Source organism: Saimiri boliviensis, chromosome Y (genome assembly GCF_048565385.1).
Source record: "Saimiri boliviensis isolate mSaiBol1 chromosome Y, mSaiBol1.pri, whole genome shotgun sequence".
NCBI lineage: Eukaryota > Metazoa > Chordata > Mammalia > Primates > Cebidae > Saimiri > Saimiri boliviensis.
The window spans coordinates 22,664,135-22,673,263 of NC_133471.1; positions in this window are offsets into that span (position 1 = coordinate 22,664,135).

Sequence of the window (9,129 nt, forward strand, 5' to 3'; positions counted from 1 at the left end):
ATATATATATATACACACAGACATATATACATGTGGTTATATGACATCTATATATACAGATACACACATGTGCTGAGAATATACATATCTACATAGATATATGCAGGTGGTGATAGATAACATAACTGTGCTCATATTATATATATATATATGCAGACATATACATGTGGTTATATGACATCTATATATACAGATACATACATGTGCTGAGAATATACACATCTACATAGATATATACAGGTGGTTATAGATGACATAACTGTGCTCATATTATATATATATACACAGACATATACATGTGGTTATATGACATCTATATATACAGATACACACATGTGCTGAGAATATACATATTTACATAGATATATACAGGTGATTATATTATAGATAACATATATTATAGCTGTGGTCACATATATATATATATACAGGCATATACAAGTGGTTATATGACATCTATATATACAGATACACACGTGCTGAGAATATACATATGTACATAGATACATACAGGTGGTTATATTATAGATAAAATATAGGTGTGGTCATATATGTATATATATACAGACATATACATGTGGTTATATTACATCTACATGTACAAATACACACATGTGCTGAGAATATACATATCTACATAGATATATACAGGTGGTTATATTATAGATAACATATATTATAGCTGTGGTCATATTATATATATATATATATATACAGACATATACAAGTGGTTATATGACATCTATATATACAGATAAACACATGTGCTGAGAATATACATATCTACATAGATACATACAGGTGGTTATATTATAGATACATTATAGCTGTGGTCATATTATATATGTATATACATACAGACATATACATGTGGTTATATTACATCTACATATACAGAGACACACATGTGCTGAGAATATACATATCTACATAGATATATACAGGTGGTTATATTATAAATATACATTATAGCTGTGGTCATATATATATAGAGAGAAACATGTACATGTGCTTATATTACATCTATATATACAGATACACACATGTGCTGTTAATATACTTAGCTACATAAATACATCGAGGTGGTTATATTCTATATACAGATAGACACATCGGCTGAGAATATACATACTACATAGATATATACAGGTGGTTATATTATATATAATATATGTTATAGGTGTGGGTATATTATATATATCTATACAGACATATACATGTGGTTATATCTATATATCTATATAGATATATAGAGGTGGTTATATTATATATAATATGTATTATAGATGTGGTTATATTATATATATCTATACAGATATATAGATGTGGTTATATCTATATATCTATATACATATGCTTATAATATATATATCTAGATATATAGAGGTGGTTATATTATATACAATACATATTATAGATGTGGTTATATTATATATATCTATATAGATATATAGATGTGGTTATATTATATATATCTATATAGATATATAGATGTGGTTATAATATATATGTATACATATAGATATGGTTATATTACATATATAATATATATTATAGATTTGGTTATATTAAATATATCTATACAGATATATAGATGTGGTTATTATATAGATAGATGTGGTTATATTGTATATAGCTACATAGACATAGATGTGGTTATATTATATATAATATATATTATATGATAGATATGGTTATATAATGTATATTACATTATAGATGTGGTTATATTATATATAATATAATAAATATATTACAGATGTGGTTATATTATATATATGTAATACATATTATAGAATTTTTTTCTCTGTGTGTGTCTGTCTCTCAATCTCTCTGTGTCTGTGTCTCTCTCTCTCTGTTTCTCTCTCCCTTTCTCTGTGTGTCTCTGCTTGTGTGTGTGTCTCTGTCTGTGTATGTCTCTCTGTCTCTGTCTCTGTCTTTCTGTCTGTCTCTGCATCTCTCTCTTTCTCTTTTGCTCTGTGTCTGTTTCTCTCTTTCTCCTTGTGTCTGTCTCTCTTTCTGTGTCTCTGTCTCTCTTACTGTCTCCCTGTCTCTGTCTTTCTGTCTCTCTGTCTCTGTCTCTTTCTCTCTGTCTCTCTCTTTCTCTGTCTCTGTCTGTCTCACTGTCTCTCTCTCTGTCTCTCTGTCTCTATCTCTGTCTCTCTCTCTCTGTCTCTCTCTCTGTCTCTCTGTCTCCCTGTCTCTGTCTCTGTCTCTCTGTCTCTCTCTCTGTCTCTCTCTGTCTCTCTCTGTCTCCCTGTCTCTGTCTCTCTGTCTCTCTGTCTCTCTCTCTCTCTGTCTCTGTCTCTCTGTCTCTCTCTGTCTCTCTCTGTCTCTCTGTCTCTCTCTGTCTCTGTCTCTGTCTCTCTGTCTCTGTCTCTGTCTCTCTGTCTCTCTCTCTGTCTCTGTCTCTCTCTCTGTCTCTCTCTGTCTCTGTGTCTCTGTCTCTGTCTCTGTCTGTCTCTGTCTCTCTCTCGCTCTCTCTCTCTCTGTCTCTCTCTGTTTCTGTCTCTGTCTCTCTCTGTCTCTCTCTGTCTCTCTGTCTCTGTCTCTCTCTGTCTCTGTCTCTCTCTGTGTCTCTCTCTGTCTCTGTGTCTCTCTGTCTCTCTGTATCTCTGCCTCTCTGTCTCTCTCTCTGTCTCTGTCTCTGTCTGTCTCTTTCTGTCTCTATCTCTGTCTCTCTCTCTGTCTCTCTCTTTGTCTCTGTCTCTGTCTCTGTCTCTTTCTGTCTCTATCTCTGTCTCTCTCTGTCTCTCTCTCTGTCTCTCTCTTACTCTCTGTCTCTGTCTCTCTCTGTCTCTCTCTCTGTCTCTCTGTCTCTGTCTCTGTCTCTCTGTCTCTGTCTCTCTGTCTCTGTCTCTCTCTAACTTAAACGTTTCCTCTCCGACACCGGCCGACACGTAACCTCCTCCCTTTCAGACGGAATCACGGGCCTTCACCTTACCTTGTATTAAAGAAAAACGTTCGTCTTTATTATTATTCTGTTTTCCGGGGAGCCAACGGGGTTGACACCTCCGGCCTCAGCGAGAGGACAGAGACAGACCTCAGCCTGCCTCCCACCAGCTTGCACCCCCAGACCCGGGGTTCGCCTCCCCAGGATACACTGACTCCAGAAATTGGGGGTCCCCCAAACAGGCTCCCTGGGATGCATTGGCTTCAGAAGTTGGGGGTCCCCCAAACAGGCTGCCCAGGGCGCAGCAGCTTCAGAAGTTGGGAGACCCCCCCCCGAACAGGCTCCCGAGGAAGCACAGGCTTCAGAAATGGGGGATCCCCCAAACAGCCTCCTTGGGACACACAGGCTTCAGAAATTGAGGGGACCCCCAAATGGGCTCCCCAGGACTCACCGGCCTCAGAAATTGGGAGACCCTCAAACAGGCTCCCCAGGACGCACCAGCTTCAGAAATTGGGGGACCCCCCCAAACAGGCTACGCGGCATGCAACGGCTTCAGAAATTGGGGGGAACCCCCAACAGGGTCCCTGGGACACACCGGCTTCAGGATTGGGGCACCCCCAAACAGGCTCCCGGGGAAGCACTGGCGTCAGAATTGGGGCACCCCCAACAGGCTCCCTGGGATGCACCGGCTTCAGAATTGGGGAGATCCCCAAAAAGGCTCTCCGGGACGCACAGGCTTCAGGAATTGGGGGCCCCCCAAACAGGCTCCCCAGCTCTGGCCACGCGTCTCCAAGTCTGAAAGGAAGGACCAGGCCTCCCGCGCAGACCCGGGAAGACGCTCCCTTTGCTTCCCGAGGCCCGAAGCTTCCGCCCAAAGTCAGTGGCGCGCAGGGGGCGCTGGGGAAGCTTGAGCCGAGGGTCCCCGGCCCGAGGGGCGCGCACAGGCCCTTTCCTGGGTCCCTCCCTCCTCCCAGGCTCAGCCCCGAGGAGGGGACCTGACCCTTGGGCTGGGTCACGGCCGAGAAACCCCCGGGGTTTCCCATGACGCACCCCAATTCCAAGGAACCCCAGCCTCGCATTTTGGGGGGATCAGCACCGCGGAGACTCTGCATCGTTTCCCTTCCACTTCCAGAAGCCACATCTTTGGGGGGGGGGGGGAAATACGTATATATATGTACATTCCACGACGGGAACGCCAGGCACAGGCATGAATTAACTGGCCAATTTGTGGGGAGACCTGGGCCGCCGCCCCTCCCCGCTCTGCCGCCTCCCGAGGCTGCCCTGGAACCGAACTCGCTCGGGGAGCAGGTCTGAGTCCCCTCTAAAGCGCGTCCTCTGCAGAGACAGCTGGACCCCGCGGGTGAGCGCGCGGGAAGGGGGGTGTCTGGGGAGCCCCCCAATGTGCGCCTCCTGGAAACCCCCCCCGGCCCCAGGTTGCTGGGCGCTCCTAGACCAGTCCACGAGGCCACCACCCTAGGGGTCCCACAGCCACGCGAGAGAGACCCCTGCACCCCCAGACAAACAGGAGAGACCCCTGCACCCCCAGACAAGCATGAGAAACCCCTGTACCTCCAGCCACGCAGGAGAGACCCCTGTACCCCCAAACAGGAGAGACCCCTGCACCCCCAGCCACTCAGGAGAGACCTCTACACCCCCAGACAAGCAGGAGACACCCCTGCACCCCCAGCCACTGAGGAGATACCCCTGCATCCCCAGCCACGAAGGAGAGACCCCTGCACCCCCAGACAAGCAGAACAGACTCCTGCACCCCCAGCCACCCAGGAGAGACTCCTGCACCCCCAGACAAGCAGGAGCGATTCCACACCCTCAGCCACGCAGGACAAATCCCTGCACCCCCAGCCGTGGAGGGCACCCACGGTGCCCAAACGCGGGGCGCTTATCCCTACTCAGGACCTCGCTGGGTGGGGAGGTGGGGGTGGGGGGCTCGCCGTGCGCCTCTCCAAGAGACCCTTCATCCCACTGAACTAATGAGGCGCCGGCGCTGACCGCCCAAGGCTGCCTGTGGGGGGCCGGGAATGCGCCCCAGCCCTGGCCGGTCCTGCGCGCACTGGGAAGGCCGGGAGCACAGAGCGCGCGGGGTCTCCAGGCTGGAGCGCGCTGGTCCAGGGATTTGGGGGAGGGGACGCGGAGGTCCGAGTGCAGCCTGGCTAATTGGGGAGCCGAGGCGCCGCTGGCCCCGGCCGGAGTGCGGGGAGGGGCCTCGGGGCGAGCGGGGAGGGCCTTTCCACCCGCGGCTCAGCCTCCTGGCCGGAGGCGAAGCTTGGGGCGACAGAGCTGAGCTCGACCCGGCTGGATGCCTGCCCGGAGCCCACCTCCGCGCGGCGCAGCGCCCCGCGCTCCTCCCCAGCAGCAAGAGCAGGGCGCGGGGCAGGGGGCGCAGGCGGGGTGGGGGAGGCGGTGGGGGTGGGGGTGGGAGCCAACGCCAGCCCAGCGACCCCAGCACCCTCAGTCACTCAGGAGAAACCCCTGCACCCCCAGCCACTCAGGACAGACTCCTGCACCCCCAACCACTCAGAACAGACCCCTGCGCCCCCAGCCACCCAGAACAGACCCCTGCACCCCCAGCCACTCAGGAGAGACTCCTGCACCCCCAACCACTCAGGAGAGACCCCTGAGCCCCCAGCCACTCAGTAGAGACACTTGCACCTCCAGCCACTCAGGAGACACCCCTGCACCCCCAGCCACTCAGTAGAGACCCCTGCGCCCCCAGCCACTCAGGAGAGACCCCCGTGCCCCCAGCCACTCAGGAGAGAACCCCACGTCCCCAGCCACTCAGGAGAGACCCCCGCGCCCCCAGCCACTCAAGACAGACCCCCACGCCCCCAGCCACTCAGGAGAGACCCCCGCGACCCCAGCCACTCAGGAGAGACCCCCACTTCCCCAGCCACTCAGGAGAGACCCCCGCGCCCCCAGCCGCTCAGGAGACACCCCCGCGACCCCAGCCGCTCAGGAGAGACCCCCGCGACCCCAGCCACTCAGGAGAGACTCCTGCGCCCCCAGCCACTCAGGAGAGACCCCTGCGCCCCCAGCCACTCAGGAGAGACACCTGCACCCCCAGCCACTCAGGACAGACCCCTGCACCCCCAGTCACTCAGGACACACTCCTGCACCCCCAACCACTCAGGACAGACCCCTGCACCCCCAGCCACCCAGGACAGACCCCTGCGCCCCCAGCCACTCAGGAGAGACCCCTGCACCCCCAACCACTCAGGAGAGACCCCTGCACCCCCAACCACTCAGGACAGACTCCGGCACCCCCAACCACTCAGGAGAGACCCCTGCACCTCCAACCACTCAGGACAGACTCCTGCACCCCCAGCCACTCAGGAGAGACCCCTGCGCCCCCAGCCACTCAGGAGAGACCCCTGCACCCCCAGCCACCCAGAACAGACCCCTGAGCCCCCAGCCACTCAGGAGAGACCCCTGCACCCCCAGCCACTCAGGAGAGACCCCTGCACACAAGCCACAATACCCAGGGACAGGAGAACCTGTGGTCTGGAGGGGACGTGAGACCTGAGCACACGGACATCTGCAGGGGCCGTGACTGCGTGGCGACCTGGAGGGAGATTCCACAAGTTTTATTCTGCTCATTTGCTGTCAGGTTAGAAGTGGCATTCAGAGATGTCTTCTCCCGAGAAACGGGCTCCAGTGGTTTAATGTTGGAAATAGATGCTTAGTGCCACAAAGAAACATCAGCCCTGAGACAAAGGACCTTGCAGTTTTTACCTCCTGGGCTGCAGGGAGGGGACCCTCGCCGGCCACCGAGCCCCGAGAGCGCAATGAACCAAGGAAAACACGCACACGGATCCCTGACGCGTGTGGGGTCGTCCTTCCTGCCGTGTCTGAGCTCCGTGGGCCGCAGCCAGACCTCAGCATCTAAACTCACACCCGACCGGCCGGCACCTGAAAACGTTTCTGAACAGGTGACAGCCACGGAGAGCGGGGACACGCCTGTGAGCACGTCCGGCGCAGGTGTCTCGGGGACAGTCCAGGGACACGGAATGTTCCACGTGCCTGTGAGCACGGCGGGTCTGACAGCTGCAGAGGACGGGGCTTCACACAGTTATGAGCACAGTTATGATTTAACAAGAAAGGAAACTTTAGAAAGGAACTTTTGTGCTTCCCACAGTTAAGGTGATCTGATCCCCTGGAGAGCTGGAGACGTCCCTCTTCCTGTGTCAGGGAACACCCAGTCGGCTCTGAAGCCGTCACTGCCCTCAGGTGGGGGTCAGAACCAAGCCCCCCATGTATTAGATATCTATATACCTATATATCATATATCTATATGTCGATCATATATCTATACATCTATCATATATCTATATATCTATCATATATCTATAGATCTATCATATATCTATGTATCTATATATCTGTCATATATCTGTATATCTATATATCATATATCTATATATGTACCATATATCTACATACCTATATATCTATCATATATCTATATATCATATATCTATATATCTATATCTGTACCGTATATCTACATACCTATATAGCTATCATATATCTATATACCTATATATCTACATATCTATCATATATGTGCATATCTATATGTCTATCATATATCTATATATATATCTATCTATCTATATATGTACCATATATCTATGTATATATCTAACATATATCTATATATCTATATACCTATATATCTATCATATATCTATATATATAATATATCTATCTATCTATATATGTACCATATATCTATGTATCTATATATCTATCATATATCTATATATCTATATACCTATATACCTATCATATATATAATATATCTATATATCTATATATGTACCATATATCTATGTATCTATATATCTATCATATATCTATATACCTATATATCTATCATATATCTATATATCTATATATCTATCATATATCTATATATCTATATATCTATCATACATCTATAGATCTATCATATATCTATGTATTTATATATCTATCATATATCTATATATCTATCATATATCTATATACCTATATATCTATGTATCTATATATCTATCATATATCTCTATATATATCTATCATATATCTATATATCTATCATATATCTACATATCTATATATGTATTGTACCTATATATCTATATATCTATATGCCTATCATATAGAGATCTATATATCTATATACCTATCTATATCTATATATGTATCATGTATTTATCTATAGATATCTATATATCTATCACAGATTTACATCGATATCTATGTATCTACATCTATATATCTTATCTGTCTTATCTAATCTATCATCTATGTAGATATATCTACATGACTTGATGTATAAAGAGAGATCTATAGACTTATATGGAAATCTATATATATCTTAAACATAGAGTTTAAAACCAGCCTAGGCAACATAGGGAGAGCCCATGTCTACAAAAATCAGAATATTAGCTGGGTGTGGCGGTGCATGCCTGTGGCCCCTGCTTGTAGCCCCACTGCTACTCAGGAGGATCTAGTGAGCCCAGAAAGTGAAGGCCAGACCCTCTCTCTCAAACTAAAAAGAATTAACAGTAGTAATAAGAAGAGAATCAATTTATGAGACTCTGAAACAGGCTCTTCAAAGTGAATTCCATATGACCCAGCAATCCCATGACTGGGTATATATCCAAAGGATCATAAATCGTTCTGCTATAAGGACACGTGCACACGAATGTTCACTGCAGCCCTGTGCACAACAGCAAAGACCTGGCACCAACCCCAATGCCCATCGATGATACACTGGACAGGGAAAGTGTGGCACATAGACACCATGGAATACTATGCAGCCATCAAAAAGGGTGAGTTCGTGTCCTTTGTAGGAACCTGGATGAACCTGGAAACCATCATTCTCAGCACACGGACACAAGAGCAGAAAATCAAACACCGCATGTTCTCACTCATAGGCGGGTGTTGAACAATGAGAACACGTGGACACAGGGAGGGGAGCGTCACACACTGGGGTCTGTTGGGGGGAAATGGGGGAGGGATTGGGGGGTGGGGAGGTGGGGAGAGAGAGCATGGGGAGAAATGCCAGATACAGGTGATGGGCAGGAAGGCAGCAAACCACACGGCCACGTGTGTCCCTAGGCCACCATCCTGCCTGTTCTTCACATGGACCCCAAAACCTAAAACACAATAAAAAAAAAAAAGTGGGTCTTCTCTTGCATTTGAAAACCTCTCCGCTCCCCCCCCCCGCCTCC